At 35.6% G+C, this 13,266-nt stretch overlaps 1 pseudogene; it reads right to left on the reverse strand.

The window, feature by feature from the left end:
• Positions 1-12,063, reverse strand: part of LOC108282817 — a 34,134-nt pseudogene extending 22,071 nt beyond the window's left edge.
• Between the last annotated feature and the right edge of the window lie 1,203 nt (positions 12,064-13,266).

A 13,266-nucleotide genomic window follows, 5' to 3' on the forward strand; every position in this document is an offset into this window, starting at 1 on the left:
TGAGTCTGCAAATTGTAGGCACTGAATTAAATCTTAGAAAAGAACTGAAAGTGTGGTCCATAATCTTTCAACAATGACACCGTTTCCCTTACTCAGCTTCTTAAGAACGTTTTTCTTCCTGTTAATTACCTTACTAGTCGGAAAACTTAATTCCATTTGAAATTAGAATTGCAGTAAACAATGTCACATTTTAACTTCTATTTCCTGATTGTCTTTTAACCATTTGAGCAAAAATTCATGTGTTAAAAGGTTTCTGCTTTGGAAACATCATATCCAAGGGGAAGATTTTCAGCTGTAATCCAACCTTATTATATTATCAGAATTTCCTAATTGTAAGTAACTTACATATTTGCATGCAATTATTAGGACAGAGTCTTAAGGCATTTTTGTTATTGCCCAATATGAGAATCTGAACTTCTGAAAGGCTGTCAATTCCATGCCTTTCCAAGATACTGCATATATATCCTTTTAATCATTTTTCAGTCTCAGTGCTTCCTGTGTGACTCCCTATCAAACGGGATTATGTATTAAAAGAGACTACATTTGAAACAGCTTTCCCAAATAACGCATTTGCTGGTGCCTATGATGTGCCTGGTAGCTAAACATGAATCTTATTTCAATTGAACTCTATTTAGTCTCTGGAATCAGGATGTTACCCAGTTTGACTTTAACACAATCAGTCAAATTAGCCTAGTCCTAGAGGCCAGGACCTGATAGATATTGGGTGAAAGCTAAACTAAATCATGTTAAGAGTTACAATAATAATGTAAACAGAAAATTATACTTACATTTTAGTCTAGAATTTAGAAAGTCTAGAATAAATGTAGCTTTAGGTATAAGTTAGGCAATGCATTTTCTTTGTATCATTGGTAAGTAAAGGTAAAAATATTAAAAAATATGCAAGGCCCATAAAACTTTTCCTGGATAAAAAAGTTTTGTGAAAGCTAAGTACCCCTAAGTCTAATTTAAGCCCCATTTCCAAAGAGGAGTGCTAAATGTTTCATTGAAAATTTGTTAGAATTTTACCAGCACAGGTAATAAATGTAAAAATGATTTTTTTTCCTTAAACTGGTTGAATATACTAAATTTTATTTGTAATTATGATTTAAACAACATCCTCAAAAAGGATGCACCTCAGTGACAGGTCCCTCATACCAATAATATCAGGTGCAATTTGTCCTTTATTTCCCAGAGTTCCTCTGGTTTGTAAGGGATGGTCCTCAATTAGTTGTGCTATGTTTCCTCTTGCTTGGTAAGCATTTTTGGTCAAACAAGGAATGGCAGAGTTCCACAATTAGATCAAAAGATCAATCCTAATGTACCATTTTCTCCTCACCCTCCTGCTGTAATAAAGTGGCTGCAGTTCTCCAGGGGACAACTCAAAATCCTAGGACTGATATTTCTAAATTAGCTGACTCTCTGACCTTGCTGGTAATTGCGTTAGTTTATCAATGTTCAACACAATTTATTACTCTCCAATATGTACCAAAGTGTTTATCTCTCAACACTAACAATATTAAAAAATCTAAACTATCTAGTGCCACACAAAGAAGCACCCTTTCATTAGGGAAAAACATAAATAAGTGGGAAATGTCACATGACCTGCCTCAGCACAGAAGAGTTGCAGGTCTGAAAGGAGCTGTCTCCTTCTCTGATTTAGCAATGTTATGCTACTAAAATCTGGAGGAAGAGAAAATAAGTTTTATTTCCATTTGTGTGTGTGATGCTGGAATAAAATGATGCTTCCTGCATTACTGAAGTCATGGCTTCGTTACTTCATTATTCCAAGAAAAATGAATGGCATTGATAAAGCCTTATCAAAGCATTTGAAAGTAATGTGGGCATTGATGGCATCTCACTCTGGCTTTAAACATGGTGCACTTTGATGGAGAAAAGCATTAAGTTCATGAGTATCATTTTGGGGTAAAGAAAATCAACAGCATTTATTTACCACCTTCATCTTAATCATTTTATTATATGCTATTTAAACCTTTTGTTTGATTATGGTAGTAAACAAGCTATGACAAACTCATTGTCTATTAGATTAACTCAAGGTAATATGATATTGAAGCTTTGCAAAAAAAATATGCTGTCTGTTTTTAACGTACTGTGGATGAGGACGTGTGGCATATCCTGGCTTTGAACAATCTTAATAACGCGCTCAGCCAGAAGTAGGTGTGATAAAGATCATGCTGTCCAACTTTAACTAATGTGTTGCCTTTTATCTACCTTACTCCTCCCCAGAGGCAGACTGCTCTGTACTGTTTCTTCACAGATGATAGAGAAGTTAGGAAGCATTCAGTACACATCCACCCACTCACCCACCTCCTATTTCCCATTAAACCACTTTCCTGTGTTTGTTCTTTGCTCTTGAGGAATGAGTTTCAAAGGCAACTCCCACTCAAATAAAACTGGTCTGGAGGCTTGCAAAGCATTTGATGTCTTCATCTTTAAATCTTGGAGTCAGCTGGACGTGGTGGCTCATGCCTGTAATCCCAGCACTTTGCGATGCCAAGGCAGGCAGATCATGAGGTCAGAAGTTCGAGACCAGCCTGGCCGACATGGTGAAACCCCATCTCTACTAAAAATACAAAAATTAGCTGGTGTGGTGGTGGGCGCCTGTAATCCTAGCTATTCGGAAGGCTGGGGCAGGAGAATCTCTTGAACCTGGGAGGTGGAGGTTGCAGTGATCCGAGATCAAGCCACTGCACTCCAGCCTGGGTGACAGAGTGAGACTCTGTCTCAAAACAAACAAAAAACAAATAAACAACAACAAAGAAACTTGGAGTCTTTAAATTATAGGTCATATTATTGCTATTATTGTTATTATTTCCTGTATTTATAATAGTTAAGCTGATGTTCTTTCAAAGGCTAGATATGTTTTAATTTCTTTTGTTTGCTAGCAGCTTCAGTGCAAAGAGAAAAATCTTTTTGGTAAGGGAATCATAAGATTTGAATCCTCTATGCAATTTACCTTAGAGTTTTCCACAGCACTTAAAAAAGAAATCTGTATTTGGGACACTTCATTGCTTTAATTACATGACAAAGTCATGGAAATTCTTCTAGTTTTAAAAAGTCCTCAACTTCTCTGTCATCCCTTTGGTGTTTGGATGTTATTTATGTCACATTAGTATTGCCAACCCAAGTCAAGAAATCCCCAAAGTCTGTCCATTGTGTGTGTTGTTGCTCAAGCTAAACTACAAATGCAATTTACACTATTGTAGATTCACATTGAACACTCACTGAGCACCTCTAAAGGGCCACATTCTGTCCAATCCATATCATGTGCACGTTGCATCCTTTCATTAGAAAATATTAGAAATGAATTTTTGCCTATTTTAATAAAAAATTTACTCAGATTAGTTGATGAACTTTATAGCACTTTGTTTTAAGTAGGTAATTCGATAGCTTTCATTCAGGTAAAAATAAAGGTTAAATATGAGTCATAATTTTGAGCAATAAAATCATTTCTAAAATTGAAATAGCAGATTTTGTAACTTTAGAAACCCTGTCTTAGTTTGCTCAGGCTACTATAACAAAACTCCTTAAACTGGTTAACTTACAAACAACAGAAATCTATTTCTTGCAGTTCTAGAGTCTGGAAAGTACAAGATCAAGGTGCCAGCAGATCTGATGCCTGGTGAGGGATCGTTTCTGTACCCCATAGATGGCACCTTCTCAGGCTCCTCACTTGGTGGAAGGGTGAATAGGCTCCTTTGTGCCTCTTTTATAAGGACACTAATCCCATTCATGAGGGTAGAGCCCTCAAGACCTAATGCCTCTTAAAGGCCAAATCCCTTAATACTATTTTATTGGGGATTAGATTTCAACACATGCATTTTGAGTGGACACACTTTCTGAACATGGCAACCTTCTAGGTAAAGAGGGTGCCGAACATTTGCTGGCTGCCTGCTGTGTTCCCTCAGTATTGGAAATAGTTTACCTGATCTCCAAAAACTATTAACCAAGCATCTATTTTGTGACAGGCACTGTGCTTATCAAAAAGGATGTGAGGGTAAAATAAAGTAATTTAAAGTAAAATAAAGTAAAATAAAATAAAGTAATACTCTGGCAGTGTGTCCGTGGCTCATGCCTATAATCCTAGCACTTTGGGAGGCTGAGGTAGAAGGATAGCTTGAGGCCAGGAGTTCAAAACCAGCCTGATCAACATAGTGAGACCCCCCCCTCTAAAATAAATAAACAAATAAAAAAAATTTAGCTGGATATGGTGGCATGCACCTGTATTCTCAGCTGCTCTGGAGGCTGAGGCAGGAGTTCTTGCTGAGGCAGGAACTCCTTGGTTCTGGAGGCTTGAACCCAGGAGTTTGAGGCTGCAGTGAGTTATAATGATGCCACTGCACTCCAGCCTGGGTGACAGAATGAGACCTGTCTCAAAAATAATAATAATAAAATAAAGTAATTCTGCATGAATTCAAGAGGATACAGAGAAGTGATCAGGCCCTTTATATACAATGTTCTACTTGATGCAAAAGTGGTGAGTGTAGAGTATTATAGGAACATGCAGAGAAATACCTGGTCTGTCTTAGAGAAGGCCATGCAGACCAAATCATGCTAAGGAGGAGGCTTCTAGCTTCTGTTTAGAATCCCATCTCCCCACCTCCTTCCTTCTATCTCTCCTTCCTTCTCTCTCTGCCTCCCTTCCTTTTTCCTGCCTTTTTCCTCCTTTCCTTTCACTAGATTTTTAAAAATTACAGAAGTATGACTTGATTTTTGTAGTACATCATCTAACAATGCAGAGATATAGAAAGCAAAAGTTAACAAGCTTCCTATTATGAATTCTGAGCACTAATTCTCTGAAGTAACTACAGAGAAGAGTTTTTTTTTTTTTTTTTTAATTATACTTTAAGTTCTGGGATACAAGTTTGTTACATAGGTGTATACATGTGCTATGATGCTTGCTGCACCCATCAATCTGTCATCTACATTTGTTATTTCTCCTAATGCTATCCCTCCCTTTTCCCCCAACCCCTGACAGGCCCTGGTATGTGATGTTCCCCTCCCTGTACCCAAATGTTCTCATTGTTCAACTCCCACTTATGACTGAGAATATGCAGCATTTGGTTTTCTGTTACTGTATTAGTTTTCTGAGAATGATGGCTTCCAGCTTCATCCATGTCCCTGCAAAGGACATGAACTCATCCTTTTTTATGGCTGCATAGTATTCCATGGTATATATGTGCCACATTTTCTTTATCTAGTCTATCATTGTTGGGCATTTGGGTTGGTTCCAAGTCTTTGCTATTGTGAACAGTGCTGCAATAAACATACGTGTGCATATGTCTTTATACTAGAATGATTTATAATCCTTTGGGTATATACTGAGTAATGGGATTGCTGGGTCAAATGGTATTTCTGGTTCTAGATCCTTGAGGAACAGCCACACTGTCTTCCACAAAGGTTGAACTAATTTACAATTCCACTAACAGTGTATGGAAAAGTGTTGTTATTTCTCCACATCCTCTCCAGCATCTGTTGTTTCCTGACTTTTTAATGATCGCCATTCTAACTGGCGTGAGATGGCAACTCATTTTGGTTTTGGATTTGCATTTTAGAGAAGAGATATTATATGTGTATTTTTTTCCAAAAAATGGAATCACACTAAACAGATTATTCTGCAACTTGATCTTTATCTCAAATTTTTTTTATGAGGCCATATTAGAAACCAAATAAAAATTTCTTAAAATGCCATGCTGAAAAGTCAGATCTGTGTTTTCATTTGTCCCTATAATTTTCATTTTCTACTTTTTTTGTACTTTCTAAGTTAATGTTACACCATGCAAATTCCATTTGATGACTGTATTTCTCTCATCTCCTCCCTTCCTGCTCTCCCTTCCTACTGATGTTAACTCTTAATGACCTCCTCACTTTGAACACCTTCTCTTTGCTTGATTCACTCTGAACGAAACTCTTTTCTATGCTCATACTAATCAATTTATATGCCTCCTAACATATGTATTGAAAGCATTAACAGATCCTGTTGTTGAAGATTTTATAAAAACTTGTTCAGATAAGCATCTTAACATGCCATAATGAATGTAATAAAATTCACTCAACTATTACTCTATGAGTGAACAATTTGGTTGCTTTTTGGACATTACAAAAAAATCTTGCAACAAACATCCTCCATGTATCCTATATACAGCTTTTGTTTATGAAGAATAAATTCTCTAATTAAAGATTGCTGCATTCAAACATAAGTGTATTTCTAGCTTTCTAGCCATTGCCAGATTGTTTTAAGGTTATGGGAGTATTGACCAGCAATATATGAGCTTTCTGGTTTTTTTAATAAACACAAGATGTGATTGCTCTTTAATTTTGCCAATGTAATGAGTAAAAAGGAGATGTCTATCTCATTGTTTAATTTGAATTTCCTCAGCTGTTAGTGAGAACGCACATTTTTTATATGTTTGATATTCGCTTAGTTTTATAGTTTACCTATTTATATCCTTTTGGTTTTCTTCTTAAAAATCAATTTGTAGAAGATCTTTTAGTATCGGAGATATTTGTTTTTTGTATTGGTAGGGCTTTCAGTTGATAACAATGGAAACCAGCGGGCTGAGGTTGTCAGAAATCTGTTGAAGGATGTTGAGCAGTTGACAGAATCAGTGGAAAGAGGGTTAGGCCGAGTTTCCAGGAACAGCACACAGCATAGCACTGAAGGACTGGCCCAGGGAGAACATTCAGCCTCACTCCGGTAACTGTTGCCGCCCACTCCTGCAAAATCAAGTAATCTTGCAAGGCTGTTCTGCAAGTGGTTTAGTTCGGCATCATGAGGTTGCATATCACTGACTGAACATGCAAACCTGGCTGTGCACTGTCTGCAAAGGGGGCTAGGAAAATGAGTTTCTGAGTTCTACTATGTAAAGGTGGGATTCAGAATGAGGTAATCTATTAAAATGAAGGGAGGATATTTGAAAGAATTTGTGCACCACAAATGACGGATATGTACTGCATCTGTTATCTGTCTTATGAGTTGCAAATTTTTTTTTCTAATCTACATGGCTTTGCTAATAAATCTTTTATTGGATACTTAAAAAAAATATGTTTCCCTCCCTTTATGGTTTCTGAGTGTTCTGTCTTGCTCAAGGGGTTATCTACCATCCCAAGATTATATAAATAATTTCTTAAATTTTATTTTAATATTATTTTACTTTGTATATTTGGATCTTCATATGAAATTTAGTTTTGAATATGATATAAATTGGAATCTAAGGCATTTTTTTTTCAGGTTAATATCCACACCAAAATAATGCTTTCCTGCCCCCATTCAATGGAAATGCCAGTTCTGTAAAAGATTAAGTTCCCATATTAACTTGTATATATATATTTCTCAACTTTTATTTTACTTGTTTATCTTATTCTTGTGCAAATCTATGTTGTTTTGAATTATAAGAACTTTAAATACTTCCTATAGTTTTAATAGTTATACTTTAGTCATAGTTTTATAATATTTTATTGCTTTTTATGATTATCTCAAACATTTTAAATATAAAATATAAAATAATGTTACCCTAGTCTTAGAAAACAAATTGGAATCCTTATCAAAGTTGCATTACAATTCATAAGGATTGACCACATTATGAGACTAAGTCTTTATATCCGATAATATACTCTTCATTCAGTTATTTTCTTTATCTTTCCATAAGATTTTGTAGCTTCCTTCGTCTACATCATGTATCTTTCTTGCTAAATTAATTCCTGGGTTAAATTATATTTTTTATTGCTATTGTGAATGGAATATTCTTCCACTTCAAATAATGATTGTTAAGTAGTATTATAGACTAGCAGTGAACTTTTGTGTATTTATCCTGCATCAAGACCGCCTCCCAAGTTCATTTATTATAGTTTGATAGTGAGAGTTTCATAAATCAAATAAAGAAATTTGTATTGCTTTTACTTTATTATTTATACCAATTACTTGATAGTTTTAATTTTATTAACTAACACTCAGTGTTGAACATGTTTCTTCTTTCTCTGCTTCTGCATGGTAGCCTGCCATCTTGGTTAACCTTATGTGTCATCTTTTGACATTTTCTCTCAAACATGCCTACCTCACTTAAACTATTGTGAATTTGTTAATTTTATTGAAATCTTAAAGACTTATGTGGAGGACTTTGTTAGTTACTCATAGCCTCCCACTCTTTCTTTCTGGTATTCCTTTTATCTATTCATTGTAATAAATAAATCTCAATCCATGCTTAAATTCCTAATCCATGCTTCTCTCTGTCATGCCTAGGATCCAGGAAGGTAAGCCTTTCCATGACTTCCTGAAATTCTGGTAATAAATATTTTTGCCACTCCATTGTAGTTGAATAAATGAATAAATAAATGAAGGTGTGAATGTGTCAATAAGTCCAGGCTGAAGATTTGAGTTTAGACCTGTCTTATATAATTTTAAACCACCCCAAAAAGTTTCTTTAAGGTTGAATCATTGAATATATTGATAAATTACATCTGATGAAGCTGTTTATGTCTTACATGTAACTCTGTTTAGCTATCTTTTAGGTACTGTATTTTATGAGAAAGAATTGTTCATTTTTTTCAAAGTGTATGCTGATTTATTTTGGGCTCTGAGACTGTGGGAGAAGGTGTCCTCTACTTCTTTGTGTCTGCCACATGATTTAGCAAAATGCCGTGTGCAGAGTAGGCACTCACTTAATAGCGAGTTGATTGATTGAATAATTATTCCACCTATAAACACTGCTGTAGTGCATTACCTGATGAGTGTCTATTTCAATATGACTATGGCTATGACCTTCGTGTAGTTCATTAGCAAATGAAAAGTATGCTCATTTCCATGGAAGGAAATGAGAATATAAAAAATGTGGTTCTATTTGTAGTGCCATTACTGTCTTACTATTTGATTAAGAACAAATTCTTAACCTTTTAATGTGACCAGTTACCTATGACTCTGATCTCAAGGCTACGGCAGTACCAAAATCCTGGGGAGGATAATATAATAACCCTGCCTTATTTGAAGGGATAAAAATAGGCCACAAATGAGGGAACTCATTGACCACAATCAATCAGTAGTAAAGGAGAGGTGATGTCTTTAGAAACAAACAAACAAAAAAGCAAACAAGCAGTTTCACAGTCACATTTTGTAATCATAACAATTCCCAGTGAGAATATCACAATTTTGCTGAGAAGGACATTGAAGCTGAGAAATTTTAAGGAACTCGAGTGAAATCACATAGCTGATAAGAAGTAGTTGTTTCTGGTTCGCTGTTTTCACTCTTCATATCAACCCACTGTTTATTGTATCTTGTCAGTTTTGAAATGCTTATGGTAGAATACCTAAATCCATGACACTCCTAGTTCCTTAGGAAAAGGAAAAGAAAGTTACACTGATAGGAAGTAGCAGCAGAAACCAAAAAACCTGTTAATAAAGTCTTTGAACATTACTTGTCATGCACCGGATGTACATTTACTGAACATTCTCTGGACAGGCACCCTTCTCTGTCCTAGAGACATGCAAAGAAGAGAAAAACAAAGTTCTGCCATTGACAGGATTGTGGGTCGTGAAAAAATGAGAATGTTCCCAGGTGGACAAGGGGAGGAACGATGTTCCAGGTAGAGAGAAACGCAGGTAAAAAGTTAGAGTAGCATTCAGACCTGTGCTTTTAGAGGTTCTGAGTGTCTCAGTCTACCTGGAGGACTCAGAGTCATTGCGGAAAGCAGAGTCAAAAAGCAAACAAAGGCAAAATCAAGGAGACCCTTGAGCTGAGGAATTTGACTTTACCTGGGCTTTGCCTATAGATAATAGAGAAACTGCAGGAAATTTTATGCAGGAGAATCCTAGGATTAAATTCAGGTTTTAGAAACAATATGTTGAGGTCCGGGGGGGTGGCTCATGCCTGTAATCCCAGCACTTTGGGAGATCGAGGCGGGTGGATCACTTGAGGTCAGGAGTTCAAGACCAGCCTGGCCAATATGGCAATACCCTGTCTCTACTAAGAATACAAAAAAATTAGCTGGGTGTGTTGGTGTGCCTGTAATTTCAGCTACAGGGGAGGCTGAGGCAGAAAAATCACTTGAACCTGGGATGCAGAGGTTGCCCTCCAACCTGGTTGATGGAGTGAGACTGTCTCAAAAAAAAAAAAAAGAAAAGAAAAGAAACAATTTATTGATATTGAAGAGGAACTGTATCAGGTGTAAGCAGTGGGAATGGGAGAGAAAATGGAGACTCTGGGTGAAGAACTACTGCTGTGAATTGAAAGCTGAAGCCACTTTTCCTTTGGTAAATAAGTGGGAGATGCTACATTATTAACTTTGCTCAATGATTTGATTTGGCTTGTAATCATGTGAAAGTTGGTACATTTGATAACACTGGAAAGTTATCACTGACTACTAATTCTAACTGCCCATCTAAATTACAGCTTACTCTTGTGATTTTATGGCTGTCTTTGTGCTAAAATTGCAGTGTTTCTTTTTCACTAATGCCTTTTTCTCATTTGCTTCCATTGACTAAATCCCTTCCAGCCCATTTGCCATTGGTATGAAAACCCTCCCATGTTTGCTCCTAATGTGTTATAATTCTTTATAATCTGGTCCTCACCTGATTCCAATTCCTGCTAATATTTCTTTTTCCTCCCTTGAGGAAACTATATCCATTTTTAGTTTCAAATGCTCTTTACCTTTTGTAAATATTAAGGCAACGATTCAATTTAATTTTAAAAATGTTTTTCTATTTCTTCTTTTGTCAATAAATTACCTTTGCCATCTTTTAAGAGTTGTATTGTCTCATAATTTTCTTATGTGCTCTGCTGTTCCATTTTTTGTTCCCCACAGGATGTGGGAATATATATTGATATAATGAATAATGTGAAAATAAAAATAAAGAATTTAGGGTCATATTCATACTCTATAGTGTTTACTAGTGATCTGTTTCAAAATAAGCCATATATTTCAGTCCTGATAAATCAAATATTTAAGAAACATTCTTTAAGTGGAGAACTATACATGGAAAAATATTACTACTGACCTTGAGAGACCTCCTTGAAAGATTCTTGCGGTGGATGATTTAACCTCAATTTCAGTCCTGCTTCTGCTACCAAGGGCTATCACAGTACACATTGCTCATGAGGGTTCTGGGAATACAAACGAGGGTCAGAGATCAAAAAACATAGTATATAATATTAGATAAAATATTAGCAGCCCTGCAAATATTCACAAAGTCATACATTATGTTAGAGCCACTGTGTTCCATGTAGGAAAATAAAAATGGGAAATTGCATGAGCTACTTCCTTTTTTATTACAGAAATTAAAGGTCTAATTTAGAATTGTAAATTTATGTAAATAGCCATTAATACCATTTTATTAGTTCAGGTACTTGGGGTACGAACAAATAAATATAACAAGATTTTTATAGAGTCTACATTAGCAATTAGTGATTCAGAGTATATATGTAATACAAGGATTTTAAAATTTATGGAACTAAAGGGATCTCTGAGAAGGCTTCAAGTTCATATTAAACCATGTTTATGAAAATTACTTAATGGAGATTTTTTTTCTTCCTCTCTACTAATTACGTGGTGGTGTGTGATGATACTGATGTTAAACATGGCAACTCTCAGTTCTTTTTGGACCTTACAACTACTTTGGCACTTTTGCCATGTGTGTGTTGTGCCACTTACCCTTCCTAACCCTGTAATGTAGGTGTTATTCTCATTTTACAGATGAGGAAAGACACTCACAGGGAGATAGAAGAATTTGCCCAAGGTCACATAAGCGAGTAGTAGAACTGGGAATGAAAGTTAGTTTTGACTGTTACCAAAGCCTGTGCCCTCCTGTTGACCACAGGACATTAGTCATAAAGAAACACTGAGTGTAAACACAGTGGAGTGTAGCTCCATTTAACTCATGGTAAGATGGTAGCTTTCCCCCCGACCCCCCACCACACTGGGAGTGTTTACACGAAATCCTGCTGATAATTCTTCAAGGCTTCTCTCTGTGTTATAATCTTGGGGGCCATTATGTACTTCATAAATATCCAAGTCTTGGACAAAATGTAACAACCTTTTGTTCTTTCTCTTCGGCATCTCTCTTGAACTTGCTTGAGAATTTGTGCCTCCATTGGTGGAGTAAAAAAAATCAAAATCATAAGTGATTGAGTAAACTCGAGGAACCTGAATTGTTAATTTCCTTTTCTTGTTTTATTTTTATTTTTACCTCAAACATTGATAAATGTAGTATATGTGCAAAAAAGTATAAATTATATATAAGTTCAATCTAAAGAAGAGAAACAGCCATATACTTGCTAACCCATCTTACCAAATAGGCCCATACCAATATCTGAAAGCCACTGTTTGCACTTCCGGGAACCCATCTCTCTCCCTCTTCTTCTTAGAGATAACCGTTAGTCTGAGTTGTATGCTTAACGCTTCCCTGTTTTCCTTCAAGATCTTACCACATGTGTAGGAGGTGTTCCTATACATTTAAGATGTTTTATTTTCCAGTTCAACATATAACTTTTGAGATTCATTCATTTTAATGCTTGTAGTTGTATGTTTTCTTCTTCACTGAACAATATTTTACTAATATGTCACAATTAATTCATTTTATTATCAATAGGCATTTGGATTTTCCCCACATTTTTGCTGCTACAAATATGTTTCCCATGAATGTTTTTGTACACGTCTCCTGATGCATATGTACAAGGGTTTCTTTCTTCAGAGTATTTGTCTAGGAATGGAATTGATGGGGTATTTATGTAATTCTTCTAATTTAGTAGGCAGTGCTTAATTATTTTTTAAAGTGGTTGTACCACTTGTCATTTCTACAAATCCGGGCCACAGATATACCCATGTTCTTGCTGATACGTTGTATCATCAGAGTTCATAATTTGCCTGACTGGTGGGTATGAAATTGTATTTCCTTGATGTTTCATCTTGCTCCTCTTTTATTTCAATGATCTTGATTATCTTTCTATATAATTATTGTCCATGTATGTTTCCTCTTCAGAAAAAAAATGCCTGCTACTATCTGTTCTCAATTTTTCTAAAAATTTTTAGCCTTTTATTTAACCCTTTCTCAGAAATAAAAAATAAAGTGTCTATGTAATATTTAGTAATTATTTAATTTAGTAATTCTTTGTCAATTGTATGCATTGTAAACATACAAATTGTTTCCCAGGTTTTTACTTGTTAATTAAGAACTTTATTGTTCCAATTTCTTCTCTTCTTTTCCCACGGCTAATTGTCAGAATTGTCAGAAACCTTAGGTAAAAAACTGGAAAAGGAGAA

The sequence above is a fragment of the Cebus imitator genome, unplaced genomic scaffold (assembly GCF_001604975.1).
Source record: "Cebus imitator isolate Cc_AM_T3 unplaced genomic scaffold, Cebus_imitator-1.0 Scaffold252, whole genome shotgun sequence".
NCBI classification, from domain to species: Eukaryota; Metazoa; Chordata; class Mammalia; order Primates; family Cebidae; genus Cebus; species Cebus imitator.